General features: G+C 39.7%; 1 protein-coding gene across 3 annotated transcripts in view; it reads left to right on the top strand.

The window, feature by feature from the left end:
* LOC119534681 (zinc finger protein 596-like) overlaps positions 1-16,987 on the top strand; it is a 137,881-nt gene that overhangs the window by 83,745 nt on the left and 37,149 nt on the right. The window lies entirely within an intron of this gene.

Here is a 16,987-nt window from a genome sequence, read left to right as displayed (position 1 = left end):
ACAGCCATTGAAAGCAGAGTTTTTTTTTAATTCATTTTTATTGAGGTATATTCACCTACCATGCAGTCATACAAAGTGTACATTGTTCACAGTACCATTACGTAGTTGTATATTAATCACCAAAATTAATTTTTGAACATTTTCATTACTACACACACAAAAATAATAAGAATAAAAATTACAGTGAAAAGGAATAATTGAAGTAAAAAAGAACACTGGGTGCCTTTTTTTTTTTTTTTTTTTTTTTTTGCCCCCATTTTTCTACTCATTCATCCATACACCGGACAAAGGGGAGTGTGGTCCCTATGGCTTTCCCAATCACATTGTCACCCCTCATTAGCTACATTTTCATACAATCATCTTCAAGATTCATGGATTCTGGATTGTAGTTTGATAGTTTCAGGTATTTACTGCTAGCTAGTCCAATTCATTAGAACCTAAAAAGGGTTGTCTAAAGTGTGCGTAAGAGTGCCCACCAGAGTGACCTCTCGGCTCCTTATGGAATCTCTCTGCCACTGAAACTTATTTCATTTCCTTTCACATCCCCCTTTTGGTCAAGAAGATGTTTTCCATCCCACGATACCAGGTCTAGATTCCTCCCTGAGAGTCATATTCCATGTTGCCAGGGAGATTCACTCCCCTGGGTGTCTGATCCCACGTAGGGGGGAGGGCAGTGATTTTACCTGCCAAGTTGGCTTAGCTAGAGAGAGAGGGCCACATCTGAGCAACAAAGAGGCATTCGGGAGGAGGCTCTTAGGCACAATTATAGGCAGGCCTAGCCTCTCCTTTGCAGCAACAGCCTTCCCAAGGGCAAGTCCTGTGGTAGAAGGCTCAGCCCATCAAACCGCCAGTCCTCTTTCTCTGTGAGCACATCAGCAACCATCGAGGTGAGGAACCCCAACACCCCTGAATTCTCCACCAGCTCCTCAAGGGGGCTCTGCATATTTTTTTCTTTTTTTTTTAATTAACTATATCAAAAAAAATTTTAAAAAAACGTACAGTGAAAAAACATTTCAAACAAACCATAAGATAACAAGAGAATAAGAAAAAGACAACTAACCTAAAATAACTGCTTTACGTCCAACATGTTCCTCCTCTACCACAAGAAAATACACTAATATAGCAACATTTCTGTGAACTTGTTCCTACCATACTCATCAGAAATTAACAAATCATACTCATTTCAGGGCATTCCCAGAATGTTAAATTTACCCACGATAGCTTATCTGTTCTTATTGGATTATCATTCCCCCTCCATTAATTGCTCTCTATTGCTAGTTCCCCTGCATTCTACATTATAAACCATTTATTTCACTTTTTTCAGTGTTCACATTAGTGGCAGCATGTATTTCTCTTTTTGTGCCTGACTTATTTCACTCAGCATTATGTCTTCAAGGTTCATCCATGTTGTCATATGTTCCACAACATCATTCTTACTGCTGCATAGTATTCCATCATGTGTGTATACCACATTTTATTTATCCACTCATCTATTGAAGGACATTTGGGTTGTTTCTGTCTCTTGGCAGTTGTGAATAATGCTGCTATGAACATTGGCACGCAGATATCTGTTTGTGTCACTGCTTTCAGATCTTCTGGGTACATACCGAGAAGTGCAATCGCTGGATCGAAGGGTAACTCTATATCTAGTTTTCTAAGGAACTGCCAGAGTGTCTTCCAGAGTGGCTGAACCATTATACAGTCCCACCAACAATGAATAAGAGTTCCAATTTCTCCACATCCTCTCCAGCATTTGTAGTTTCCTGTTTGTTTAATGGCAGCCATTCTAGTTCTTGTGAGATGGTATCTCATTGTGGTCTTAATTTGCATCTCTCTAATAGCTAGTGAAGTTGAACATTTTTTCATGTGTTTCTTGGCCATTTGTATTTCCTCTTCAGAGAACTGTCTTTTCATATCTTTTGCCCTTTTTGTAATTGGACTGTCTGTACTGTTGTCATTGAGTTGTAGGATTTCTTTATATATGCAAGATATGAGTCTTCTGTCAGATACATGGTTTCCAAAAATTTTTCCCATTGAGTTGGCTCCCTCTTCACCTTTTTGATGAATTCCTTTGAGGCACAGAAATTTCTAAGCTTGAGAAGTTCCCATTTATCTATTTTTTCTTTTGTTGTTTGTACTTTGGGTGTAAAGTCTAGGAAGTGGCCGCCTAATACAAGGTCCTGAAGATTTCTCCCTACATTATCTTCTAGGAGTTTTATGGTACTGTGTTTTATATTGAGATCTTTGATTCACTTTGAATTAATTTTTGTGTAGGATGTAGGATGTGAGGTAGGGGTCCTCCTTCATTCTTTTCACTATGGATATCCAACTCTCCCAGCCCCATTTGTTGAAAAGACTGTTATGTCCCAGTTCAGTGGCTTTGGGGGCCTTATCAAAGATCAGTCAGCCGTAGATCTGGGGGTCTGTCTCCGAATTCTCAGTTTAATTCTGTTGATCAATATGTCTATCTTTGTGCCAGTACCGTGCTGTTTTGACAACTGTGGCTTTATAATAAGCTTCAAAGTCAGGGAGTGTAGGTCCTCCCACTTCGTTTTTCCTTTTTAGGGAGTTTTTAGCAATTCGAGGCATCTTCCCTTTTCAAATAAATTTGATAACTAGATTTTCGAAGTCTGCAAAGTAGGTTGTTGGAATTTTGATTGGGATTCCATTGAATCTGTAGATGTGTTTGGGTAGAATTGATGGCTTAATGACATTTAGCCTTCCTATCCATAAACATGGAATATTTTTCAGTCTTTTAAGGTCCCCTTCTATTTCTTTTAGTTGAGTTATGTAGTTTTCTTTGTATAGGTCTTTTACATGTTTGGTTAAGTTTATTCCTAGGTACTTGATTTTTTTAGTTGCTATTGAAAATGGTATCTTTTTGTTGAGCATCTCTTCACTTTGTCCATCTCTAGCATATAGAAACATTACTGACTTATGTGCGTTAATCTTGTATCCTGCTGCTTTGCTAAATATGTTTGTTAGGTCTAGTAGCTGTATCGTCAATATCTCAGGGTTTTCCAGATATAAAATCATATCATCTGCAAACAATGAGAGTTTTACTTCTTTGTTTCCAATTTGGATGCCTTTTATTTCTTTATCTTGCTGGATTGCCCTGGCTAGCACTTCTAGCACAATGTTGAATAACAGTGGTGACAGCGGGCATCCTTGTCTCATTCCTGATCTTAGGGGGAAGGCTTTCAGTCTCTCACCATTGAGTACTATGCTGGCTGTGGGTTTTTCATATATGCTCTTTATCGTATGGAGGAAGTTTCCTTCAATTCCTACCTTTTGAAGTGTTTTTATCAAAAAGGGATGTCGGATTTTGTCAAATGCTTTTTCAGAATCTATTGAGATGATCATTTGATTATTCTGTTTTGATTTGTTAATGTGCTGTAATACATTGATTGATTTTCTCATGTGGAACCATCCTTGCATGCCTGGAATGAACCCCACTTGGTCATGGTGTATGATTTTTTTAATGTGTCTTCGGATTTGATTGGCAAGTATTTTGTTGAGAATTTTTGCATCTATATTCATTAGAGAGATTGGCCTGTAGTTTTCCTTTTTTGTAGCATCTTTGCCTGGTTTGGGTATTAGATCAACGTTACCTCATAAAATGTGTTAGGTAATGTTCCATTTTCTTTGATGTTTTGAAGGAGCTTAAGTAAGATTGGTGTCAGTTCTTTTTGGAAAGTTTGGTAGAATTCCCCTGGGAAGCCTTCTGGCCCTGGGCATTTATTTGTGGGAAGCTTTTTGATGACTGATTGGATCTCTTTGCTTGTGATTGGTTGGTTGAGGTCTTCTGTTTCTTCTCTGGTCAGTCTAGGTTGTTCATATGTTTCCAGGAAATTGTCCTTCTCCTCTACCTTATCTAGTTTGTTGGCATACAGTTGTTCATAGTATCCTCTTATAATTTTTTAAATTTGTTCGGGATCCACAGTAATGTCACCTTTCTCATTCATCATTTTGTTTATTTGGGTCTTCTCTCATTTTGATTTTGTCAGTCTAGCTAGGGGCTTGTCAATCTTGTTGATCTTCTCAAAGAACCAACTTTTTGTGTTATTTTTTCTCTATTGTTTTTTTTTGTTCTCTATGTCATTTATTTCTGCCTTAATCCTTGTTATTTCTTTTCTTCTACTTGGTTTAGGATTGGTTTGCTGTTCATTTTCTAGCTTCTTCAGTTGATCCATTAATTCTTTGATTTTGGCTCTTTCTTCCTTTTTTATATATGCATTTAGTGCTATAAATTTCCCCGTCAGTACTGCATTTGCTGCATCTCATAGATTTTGATATGTTGTGTTCTCATTTTCATTCATCTGTATATATTTAGCAATTTCCCTTGCTATTTCTTCTTTAACCCACTGATTGTTTAGGAACCTGTTGTTTAACCTCCAGGTATTTGTGAATTTTCTAAATCTCTGATGATTATTGACTTCTAATTGTATTCCATTGTGGTCAGAGAGTGTGCTTTGAATAATTTCAATTTTTTTAAATTTATTGAGGCTTGTTTTATGTCCCAGCATATGACCTATTCTGGAGAAAGTTCCATGATCACTAGAGAAGAATATGTATCCTGGTGATTTGGGATGTAATGTTCTATATATTTCTGTTAAATCAAATTCATTTATCAGATTGTTTAGGTTTTCAGTTTCCTTATTGGTCTTCTGTCTGGTTGATCTTTCTGTAGGAGAGAGTGATGTGTTGAAGTCTCCCACAATTATTGTGGAAACATCAATTGCTTCCTTTAGTTTTGCCAGCGTTTGTCTCATGTATTTTGTGGCACCTTGATTGGGTGCATAAACATTTAAGATTGTTATTTCTTCTTGTTGAATTGCCCCTTTTATTAGTATGTAGTGGCCTTGTCTCTGATAACATCCTTGAATTTAAGGTCTATTTTATCTGAGATTAATATTGCTACTCCTGATTTCTTTTGGCTGTAGCTTGCATGAAATACTTTTTTTCCATCCTTTCACTTTAAATTTCTTTGTGTCCCTGTGTCTAAGATGAGTCTCTTGTATGCAACATATTGATGGTTCATGTTTTTTGATCCGTTCTGCGAATCTATATCTTTTAATTGGGGAGCTTAATCCATTTACATTCAGTGTTATTACTCTTAAGGCATTTCTTGAGTCAGCCATCTTATCCTTTGGTTTATGTTTGTCAGATATATTTTTTCCCTCTCTCTCTTAATATCCTTTAATGTACCCGTACTGAATCTCTTTCGTACTGAAACTTCCTCCATCTCTCTCTCTTCTTTTTTTATTTCTCTGTTGGTAGGGCTCCCTTTAGTGTCTCAAGTAGAGCAGTTCTCCTGCTAGCAAATTCTCTCAGCATTTCTTTGTGAAAAATTTAAGCTCTCCCTCAAGTTTGAAGGAGAGCTTTGCTGGATAAAGTATTCTTGGTTGGAAATTTTTCTCTCAGAATTTTAAATATGTCATGCCACTGCCTTCTTGCCTCCATGGTGGCTGCTGAGTAGTCACTACTTGTCTTATGCTGTTTCCTTTGTAGGTGGTCAATTGCTTTTCTCTTGCTGCTTTCAGAACTTGCTCTTTCTCTTTAGTATTTGACAGTCTGATCAGAATATATCTCAGGGTGGGTTTATTTGGATTATTCTATTTAGAGTTCGCTGGGCATTTATGATTTGTGTATTTATGGTGTGTAGAAGATTTGGGAAGTTTTCCCCAACAATTTCTTTGAATTCTCTTCCTAGACCTTTACACTTCTCTTCCCCTTCTGGAACAGCAATGAGTCTTATATTTTTCACATTTTATATTATCTATCATATCCCTGAGGTCCATTTCAATTTTTTTAATTTTTTCCCTGTTCCTCCTCCTGTTCTTTTATTTTCTGTTATGTTGTCCTCTAGGTCACTGATTCACTGTTCACTGTGCTCTAGGCTTGTACTATGAGTATGCAGAATCTTTTTAATTTGGTCAACAGTTTCTTTTATTTCCATAAGATCGTCTATGTTTTTTATTTACTCTTGCAATTTCTTCTTTATGCTCTTCTAGGTTCTTCTTCATGTCTTTTATATGCTGTGCCATGCTCTCATAGTTTGTCTTTAGTTCTTTGATTAATTGCTCCAAGTACTGTGTCTCCTCCGATCTTTTGATTGGGTGTTTGGGTTTGGCTTATCCATATTGTCTGGTTTTTTCATATTCTTTAAAATTTTCTGTTGTTTTTGGCCTCTTGGCATTTGCTTAACTTGATGGGGTTCAAGCATGTATCTCCAATTTGACAAATCTACAGCTTTGTGGAGTACACTTTCTCTAACCAACCAGCAGGTGGTATCCACGAGCCACCTATTCCCTCAAGCCAATTCTCCCCAACTTTGTCTTTCTGGTGGGTGGTGTGAGTCTTGTGGGGTGCAGCTGATGCACCAAGTTTGCATGCGTGGTTGGTGCTTCCTGCCCTGAATGTGGGTGTGTGTCTGAGCACTTTGGGATGGAGGGCGGCTTTAATAATCAAATCTCCCAGGTATTCCTGGAGATTTAAAGCTGTTGCAATAGTCTGTTCCTTCAGTTCAGTCTTGCCACAGTTTATCTCTGCCACTGACCCACAAGTCCTTCGTATTGGCATATGGTCCCTGGGACTTGCGAGTGGGTCCCTCTTCCAAGCCGTGCCCTCTTAGGACCCCTGCTGAGGGAAGACTGTGCTATGTCGCAGGTGAATACTGCCCCCCAAGGGAAGTTCTGGTCTGCAGGGCTGTACAGAGGTGTTCCCAGTCTGCTGAAAGGATGGCTGAATTGGGGGTGCTAATTTCCCCCTTTTCACATAGCTCTGCCTTCCCGGCTCCAGGACAATTAGTTGCAGGTGCTGGAAAGGCTTTTGTCCACACCCTATGTTGTGGTGTGTGCAAGTGTTGCTGGAAACAATTCTCATCACACTGGATTGTTTGGGGCAGCTCTGGGCTGTGGTACTGGTGCAGGGCAGGAGCATTCCCAGCCCTCTGGGAAGATGGCTGTAAGGGGACGCCCCCCTTTTCTTGGGGTGCTGTGGCATTTAGTGAATTTTCTCAGCCACTAGACTTACTGCTTTGTCTCTCAGAGTTCTCTTAACCGTGCTGTTGCCTGGGCCCAAATTGCAAGTCTTTGATGCTTTCTGTAATGGGCTTCTTAGAGTGATTGTTTTAGAAAAAGAGAAAAAGATAAAAAAAAAAAAAAGGGGGGGCCCTCCTTGCAGATCTAATGGGCCATTGAAATGCTAAGAGACAAAGAATTTATGGCCATTAAGGAACTATCAAGAAGGCAGAGAAACCGGCTCTTTGGCTCTTCAGACTAGGAACCTCACCCCTGGATTTGCATATGAGCCTGGCTCTGTCTGAGCCCTGCCGTTCTCCAATTTATGTTCACCAGAACTCCAAAAAGACTCTGTTTTAATTTTTGGGTCTTTTTTTTTTTTTTTGCTCCTTTGGCTAGCCCTGTCTCCTCCCTGCTGGGTTGACTGCTCCTGGATTCTCTGGTGTCTGGTCTCAGTCTATCTATGTTTGGAGCTTCAATCAGCAGCCTGAGTTTTTAATCTGAGCCACAACTACAGTTCTCGCTCCTCATTCCCAGCACAGACAGCACATCCTCCCATGGGATTGTGCCTGGCAGGGAGGGGCAGGGTCCCCTGGCCATGAGAACTTACAGATTTCGCTGATCTCAGCTGTTCCACACATTCATGAGTGTTGTATGAAGTATGTCCAAAGTCAGATTGCTCTGTGGTGTCCGGTCCACACAGTTTTTGGCTTTCTACCTACTGCCCTGGAGGAATAACTAAAACCTACACCTCATCACTCCGCCATCTTCTATCCTCTTGTTGATGCCTTGTTTTTTTTTTGTTTGTTTTGTTTTCTTTTTTTTAATCATTTTATTGAGATATATTCACATACCACGCAGTCATACAAAACAAATCGTACTTTCGATTGTTTACAGTACCATTACATAGTTGTACATTCATCACCTAAATCAATCCCTGACACCTTCATTAGCACACACACAAAAATAACAAGAATAATAATTAGAGTGAAAAAGAGCAATTGAAGTAAAAAAGAACACTGGGTACCTTTGTCTGTTTGTTTCCTTCCTCTATTTTTCTACTCATCCATCCATAAACTAGACAAAGTGGAGTGTGGTCCTTATGGCTTTCCCAATCCCATTGTCACCCCTCATAAGCTACATTTTTATACATCTGTCTTCGAGATTCATGGGTTCTGGGTTGTAGTTTGATAGTTTCAGGTATCCACCACCAGCTACCCCAATTCTTTAGAACCTAAAAAGGGTTGTCTAAAGTGTGCGTAAGAGTGCCCACCAGAGTGACCTCTCGGCTCGTTTTGGAATCTCTCTGCCACTGAAGCTTATTTCATTTCCTTTCACATCCCCCTTTTGGTCAAGAAGATGTTCTCCGTCCCACGATGCCGGGTCTACATTCCTCCCCGGGAGTCATATTCCACGTTGCCAGGGAGATTCACTCCCCTGGGTGTCTGATCCCACGTAGGGGGGAGGGCAGTGATTTCACCTTTCAAGTTGGATGCCTTGTTTTTGAAAGCAGAGTTTTGTTGATGCTTTGGAGGTACTAGCCCAGAGTTTGCCCCGAGAAGCTACACAAACATTTTGGAGAACACCATTTTGAAACACAGCCTAGAGCAGCTAAGAGTGACATTTTGGAGAGCTGCTGCAGCCTAGAGAGGAACATCCTGGGAGAAAGACCTTTTGAAACTGGAACTCCAGAGCAGATGCCAGCCACTTGCCTTCCCAGCTAACAGAGGTTTTCCAGATGCCATTGGCCATTCTCCAGTGAAGGTACCCGATTGTTGATGTCTTACCTTGGATGCTTTATGGCCTTTAGACTGTAATTGTGTAACCAAGTCAACCCTCTTTATAAAAGCCAGTCCTTTTCTGGTATTTTGCATAATGGGCTGAATTAGCAAACTGGAACATACATCATAAATGATATGTATTTATACATATGTATTTTAATTCAGTTTTTTTGATATAGTATATCTCAAAAAAACTGAATTAAAAAACAATAATAGATTATATATATGTGCCGGTTTGGATATATCATGTGCCCCTAAAAGCCGTATTCTTTAATGCAATCTTGTGGGGACAGATGTGTTAGTGTTCATTAGGTTGGAATTCTTTGAGTGTTTCCATAGACATGTGACTCAATCAACTGTGGGTGAGACATTTGATTAAATTATTTCCATGGATATTTGGACCCTCCCCATCCAGGGTGGGTTGTGATTTAATCACTTGAGTCTTATAAAAGAGCTCACAAACAGAATGAGCTCAGAGCAGCTGAGCAGGACATTTTGGAGAGAAGCTGAGAACTGACACTGATGCTGACACTTGGAGATGCTTGGAGACGTTTAGAGTTGCTAGCCCAGAGTTTTTTCTGGAGAACTGAGAGGACCCCAATGCTTACATGCACAGGAGCTGAAGAAGCTAAGAGAGACAAGCCCAGAGATATTTTGGAGAAAGTCGTTTTGGAAACCAGAACCCAAATGGCAAAGAATCCGCAGATGCCAGCCACATGCCTTCTCATCTAAGAGAGGTTTTCCAGATGCAGTCAGCCATTCTTCAGTAAAGGTATCGTATTGTTGATGCCTTAGTTTGAACACTTTTTTGGCCTTAGGGTTGTAATTTTGTAACCAAATAAATCCCCTTTATTAAAGCCAATCCGTTTCTGGTATTTTGCATAACAGCAGCATTAACAAACTGGAACAGTATATAAAGACTTTTTTATTTCAAGGGGAATTCTGTTCTGCTTTTTTATCTTCAAAATATATCTCTAAAATTTATTCACAGCTGAAATCCAGTAAATCTGTTTTTGTGATGAATCTTATCTTTTTTTTTTCCTGTGAAATAATGCCGTATTTTGTTATATGTTCATGGTAGGTATCGATCAGACATGTTTTCAAAATAATGCATAGGAATATCAAACAATGATCTCTAATGCTTTTGGCTATGTGTTATTCTGTAAAATTTAGTACTTTGCTATTGCAAGGCTATGAGTTTTCCTACTGTTGATAAATGTGCTCTATTTTTATGTTTATATTCAGAAAGTTACTCTGACTTCTTAATTGAAAAGTTCAAGGAACTTATTGTATATTTACAGTTTTTGAATGGTGCAAGTTTCACACTGCTTGTATCATTCATTATCTTTTGGCTCTTTATGTTCTCAGAGTCACACTTGTATGAGGAAAATCATTTTAGAGGAACCTAAAAGGCAAAAAAAGTTGGAAACTACTTAGGATTCTAATTTGGTGACTTTTTGATAAATTCAGTATATCAGAAAAGAAAGCAGCCATGTAAAAAGCTATCTTAAGTAAAAGTGATATAAATTTCTTTGTGCAATGACATGCTATAAAAGGTACCATTAAAAGGAGACAAGAGGTAAGAGGAAAGGGTAATTTTTTGCAGAAAATTAGGGCAGTATTGGTTGCCTTTTATTAAAAAGATTTTTTTTGTCTTTCATACAGATTGCTGTTCCAGTTTGCTAAAGCTGCTATTACAAAAAATTACCAGAAATGGGTTGGCTTTTATAAAGGAGATTTATTAGGTTACAGAGTTATAATTCTAAGGCCACAAAGGCATCCAAACTAAGGCATCAACAACAGGATACCTTCACCGAGGAAAGGCTGATGGCATCTGGAACACCTCCGTTAGCTGGGAAGGCACGTGGCTGGCATCTGCTGGTCCTTAGCTCCTGGGTTACATTTCAAAATGGCTTTCTCCAAAATGTCTGTGAGCTTCCGTCTTAGCTACTCTGACTCAGTTCTGCTGCATCCTTTCTTCTTTCTCCCAGGACATTTCTAGTTGTCTGGGAGTCCTTTCTTAGCTTCTCTGGGGCAAATTCTGGGCTTCATTCCTTAGCTCAGCATCTTCAAATTTCCTTCTGTCTGTATCTCCAAGCATCTCTGTGCATCAGGGCTATGTTGGTCCCTGAGCTCTCTTAAGTACTCCTGAGAACCAATCTAGACCTACCCTGAGTTGGTGGGGTAACACCTCCATGGAAATAATCTAATCAAAAGTCTCACTCGTAATTGGGTAGGTCACATCTCCATGGAAACATTCTATCAAAAGGTTCCACCCTAATCAAAAGACTAGTAAGTCTGCCCCCACAAAATTACATCAAAGAACACGGTTTTTGTGGGGGGGGGGGGGTCACAATAGATTCAAACTAGCACAAGTTCCTTTTGCCATTGTTGCAATTACTGTGTGCTGGTTTGAAGCTGTTATGGACCACAGAAGAGCCATGATCTTTATATCCAATCTTTTGGGGTGGAACCTTTTGATTAAATGTTTCCCTGGAGATGTGACCCACCCAACTATGGGTGAGACCCTTGATTAAATTATTTCCATGGAGTTGTGAACCTGTCCATTCAGGGTGGGTCTGTAGTCCTTTAAGAGAGCTCAAGGAGCAGGGGGAGCTCAGAGAGGCTGAGAGAGACATTTTGGAGAAAAGCTTAGATATGTAATCCAGAGTTTGCCTTGGTAGAAGCTAAGAGCTGGCACAGATACAGATGCTTGGAGATGCTGAGATGCAGACAGAAGGATATTTGGAGATGCCAAGCTAAGAGATGAAGCCCAGAGTTTGCCCTTCAGAAGCTAAGAGAGGACCCTCAGACACTTTGAGAGAAATGCCCTGGGAGAACAAGCAAGGAAACACAGAGGCTGAGAGAGAGAAGCTAAGAGAGACAGAAGCCCAGAAACATTTTGGAGAAAGCCATTTTGAAACCAGACCCCAAGAGCAAAGGACCAATAGACACCAGCCACTTGCCTTCCTAGCTGACAGAAGTGTTCCAGACGCCAACAGACTTTCTCTAATGAAGGTATCTTTTTGTTGTTGCCTTAGTTTGGACACTTATGGTTGAGAATTGTAAGTTTGTAACCTAATAAATCCCCTTTATAAATGCCAATCCATTTCTGGCATTTTGCATAACAGCAGCTTTAGCAAAAGAGAGAACACAGTGTATAAGGTAACTGATCACATATGACAGTCTGCTACATAAATATGAATGACTTGGATTAAATCTGTTGTGTTTACATAGCATACACACAATTGAAATCTAGCATAAAAGGTTTAAAAGGCAATACTGCACAATATTTCTTAAAAGTATAATACTTTATGTTGATGAGACAATTTGGTTTAACATCACTTTATTCTGTGATGTCTTTTATACTTTCTGGAAAGTGGTATCATTTGTAGAAAAACCTTGGTTTGGGTTCAATATTGTAAAAACTATGAATGCTAAGTCTATTTTATATTTTTATGAAAAAGTAGATGGGTTTCTACTTAATCTTGAAAAATATGTATGTTGTGAAATTAAGGAGCCTGTGATTACTTGTAACATTTATGGAACCATCTGCTTTCAATGATTGTAAAGAAACTCTCAAAATATTTCAAAGACTCCATACAGAACATATCATTTAACAGGTGAATTTAATAAATTAATAATCAAACACATTTTAAATACTTGTCTGTCAGCATAATTTTGGCAATTAAAGAACTTGGAAGAGGAAAAATGTGTACATACATTGAAATACTTGCAATTAATAAAAATTTGTACTCATAAATAAATAAATAAAGGCATGTGTGTTCAGTGACCCAAACCTGAACTGAGTGAAACCTGAAATGAGATGGCTGACAATGGAACAGAAAAAGAGAACATGTAATTCAAACTCGTTAAATTTGTGAATACTTAAATGCTCTGATTTCAGGTTCAAAAGCATATAAAACATAATTTAGCCATGCTTACATCAATGTGGAGACATAAACAGCTACTGAAAACTCCTCTCCAGAGAGTCAATCAAAAAAAGGACAATTCTGAATTGTTTGAAATTTTGGAGGAGGATATAGATGGGAGAAGGGCCCTGCAGATGCTGAATTGAAGAAAGAGAAGAAATATCCAGTAGGAATCTTCTGTCCCAGACCAACCAGTCCTCTCCCCTCCCCTTCACTCATGCTCAGTGTGGGAAAAGCACAGAATCAGCAGATGGGAACCCTCCCACTAGGGACACTGATTTTAAAATCTCTCACAGCAGTGAGACATACCTCACTGCTTGAAGACCAAAGGGACAGGGGAGGACAATCCAAGACCCATGTCAGTGAGGGACAAAGAGACTGAGAAAATGTGGACAAAGCTGTGTTTCCAGCCCTGGGTCTGAAAATACCCCCCCAACCCTCCCCCCTCCCCCCCCCGAAACTCCTTGCCTTGGGGATGGATGGAGTACTGGGTTAGCCAAGGGAATACTTGGCCACAGTTGTGGCCCCTCATTAAGTCAGATTTTGTCCAGCAAAAGTAAGGGCATAGGAATCCCTCAGTTCCAGCTCCTCTGTGCTCAGAGGCAAAGCAACCTCTGACGATGACTAAGTTACCAAACAGTGCCATCCGCTGAACAGTGCAGAAAGTGCACGGGAATAAAAGCCCTTTTAAAAAGATGCTTCAGATAATGTCATCAACATGTTGACATGAACAGCTGCTGAAAACTTCTATCCAGAGATTCAATGATAAAAAGGATAATTCTGAACTGTTTGAAACTCTGGAGAAGGATATAGACTGGAGAAATACCCTGCAAATGCCTAATTGAAGAAAGAGAAGAAATACCAGGAATTTTCCATCCTAGAACAGCTAATCATTTCTGCTCCTTCTCAATCGGTCTCCATACAAGAAAGGCACAGAAACAGCAGATGGGACCCCTCCCATCAGGGACACAGAGTTTAAAATCTCACTGCAGTGAAAAATACCCTCACTGTTTGAAGACCTGCTGGACAGGGGAAGACATTTCAACGCCCAGGTCAGTGAAGGACAATAAGACTGATAAAATGTGGACAAAGATGCATTTTCAGCCCTGGGTCTGGAAGCCCTTCCACCCTTGAGAGAAGCAGCAGGTTGTGGCTGTTTCCTTGCCTTGGGGACAGCTGGAGTCCTGGCTCAGCTGAAGGAGTGCTTTGCCATGGGTAGAACCCCACATCAAGCTGGATTTTGGCTGACAGAGTGAGAGCATCCTGTAGTTTCAGCCTGACTGTGTTCCAAGGCAGAGTAGTCTTGGAGGATGATTAAGTTACCAAACAATACCATCTTCTGGACAGTCTGGAAAGTGCAAGAACCCTTTCTTAGGAACACAGGAGACGGTCTACAAATCCAGTACAGAAACTGGCTCTGTTTTAGCTGAGAATCTGTTAAAGCGGAGCTCCAAAACAAACCCAGGTCTTGCTAGCTGGTGGAAAATAGAGCACCACTGGAAACCAGCAGATTTGTGTTACCACACACAGTGAATTTGCTGGGGTGCCCAGTGCCTACCTCCTATCCCAGTGGCAGGCCACGGTGAGCACCTAATTTGGGGGAGAAGACTGGGAAACAGAGACAATCTAAAAACTGGCCAGGGAGGGAGAAAAAAAAAAGATAGAGATCAAAGTCAACCAACAAAGAAACCTTAGGCAAAAGAGAAAACAACCTCCAGAATAAACCAATCAAGAAATCAATGCCTACTCCACTGCCAAGACTCCGGCAAAAAATCATGAGCCACATTAGGAAATGGGAAGATATGGCCCAGTCAAAGAAAGAAACTAACAGTTCAACTGAGACTCTGGAGTTGAAATAACTAATTATAGATGTTCAAACAAATCTTTTCAAGCAAATCAGTGAGGTGAGAAAGAATGTGACTAAAGAGATGAGAGATATAAAGAGGACACTGGGTGAGCATAAGGAAGAATTTATAAGCTTGAAAAAACAAATGGAAGAACTTATGAGAATGAAAGGTACAAAAGAAGAGATGAAAAACATAATGGAGACATGCAAGAGAGGACTTGGAGAGGCAGAAGAAAGGATCAGCGAGATGAAGACAGGACATCTGAAATCCTGCACACAAAGGAACAGATAGGGAAAATAATGCAAAAATATGAGCAGGGACTCGGGGAACTGAATGACAACATGAAGCTCACAAATATATGTGTTATAGATTTCCCAGAAGAAGAAGAGAAAGGAAAAGCTCCAGAAAGAATAATAGAGGAAATAATGAAAATTTTCCAACTGTTACAAAAGACATAAAATTACAGATCCAAGAAGTACAGCATACCCCAAACAGAATTGATCCAAATAGACCTACTCCAAGACACTAAGCAGATTTTCAAATGTCAAAGACAGAATTCTGAAAGCAGCAAGAGAAAAGCAATCCATCACATACAAGGAAAGCAGGATAAGATTAAGTGCGGATCTCTCAGCAGAAACAGTAGATCTGAAAAGGCAGTGGTATCACATATTCAAGATATTGAAGGAGAAAAACTGCCAACCAAGAATCCTATATCCACCAAAACTATCTTTCAAAAATGAGGTAGAGTTTAAAATATTTACAGATAAACAGACACTGAGAAAGTTTGTGACAGGAGATTTCCTCTACAGGAAACACTGATGGGAGTGCTACAGACACATGGGAAAAGACAAGAGAGAAAGGTATGGAGAAGATATCAGGAGATAAGAGGGCAGAGATTGGACATTTGATGATGGAGTATAGAATGTTCTAGAGGATTGATTGTGTAGATCTAGAAATGGATAACACAATACTGTGTGATGGTAGCACAATAATTTAAGTACACTGTAAAAAGATGAACTGAGTAAGGTTGAAAAAGCTAGAAGTTAAAGACTGGGATTGTATAAAAGTGAAACCTAGAGTGGTCAATGAGTGCAACTAACTGTACAAATATAAGAATGTTTTTGCGTGAGAGAGCAGCAAGAAGGAATGAGGTTATGAGGTATGCAACAAAGTGAAGGGACCGTGGGGACAGTAGGTTGAGTGAAATAAACCAGAAATGTAAAGACAAACATTATAATGCCTCACTAATATAGACTAATAACAATATGTAAACACTGAGAATTGAATCTCGGGGCTTGGTTATAAGGGGAAGGCTTATGTAAAGCTTCCTAGATTGTAAGCTCTTACAGCAGTCACATTTACTCATGAGTTGTAACAGTTATTTCTAAAGTTGGAGATTCTGATCTGTTTGTGTGTGATGTGGTCACTCCCTGGAGCTTTGGGTGTCTGTGTGTCATCTGGGACTTAGCCATAGTTTGGAAGCTGTGAGTATTGACATTATTAGATGAATCAACTGCTAAAGAAGCTGAAAAGGAGATCAGACTTAGATTGGAGATATGAATGAATTGGACTTCATTGAGATTGGGGTAGATCAGGCTAAAGGGTAGAGGATGATATTAACCGTGTTTTAAAACTTTCACTTCTGTGTGGGACCAAAGGAAGAAATGGTTATATGGTGCAAAATCTATGTTTTCTGAAGCATGCTATATAATTTAACTTGTATGGTCAGTTTACTCAAATGCCATAATTACATGGAACCTTGACTAGAGAGTGAGACCTTGTTGTTATGCAGGTTAACATGAAGCCCCAATACAACCCAGAGTAGTTTGGGCAGACAATAAAAAGTATTTGCAAAGCCCCCTTGAGGGACTGTGGGGAAATGTGGAAATACTAAACTTCCCCAACTGGTGAATCCCTGATATTCTGACAAGCATTGGGGACCACCAGCTTAGTAGGCTGAGCCCTCGATCCTGGGGCTTGTCCTTACAGAGCTTGTTACTGCAAAGGAGAGGCTAAGCCTACTCATAATTGTGCCTAAGAGTCATCCCCAAAGGGCCTCATTTGTTGCTCAGCTGTGGCTTCTATCTAAGCCAACTAAGCAGGTAAATTCACTGCCCTACTCCTTACTTCAGACATGACTTCCAGGGGTGTAAATCTCCCTGGCAAAGTGGAACATGACTCCCAGGGATGAGCCTGGACCCAGCATCATGTGACTGAGAAAGACTTCTGGACAAAAAGGGGTAAGAGAATTGAAACAAAATAAAGTTTCAGTGGCTAAGAGATTTCAGATGGAGTCGAGAGGTCATTCTAGAGGTAACTTTTGCATTATATAGATATCCCTTTTTAGTTTTAGTTTATTAGAATAGTTAGAAGGAAATATTTGAAACTGTTGAACTGCAATCCAG

This window comes from Choloepus didactylus, chromosome 5 (genome assembly GCF_015220235.1).
Source record: "Choloepus didactylus isolate mChoDid1 chromosome 5, mChoDid1.pri, whole genome shotgun sequence".
NCBI classification, from domain to species: domain Eukaryota; kingdom Metazoa; phylum Chordata; class Mammalia; order Pilosa; family Megalonychidae; genus Choloepus; species Choloepus didactylus.
The sequence above is the reverse complement of the archived record's forward strand: the minus strand, read 5'-3'. Positions and strand labels throughout refer to the sequence as shown.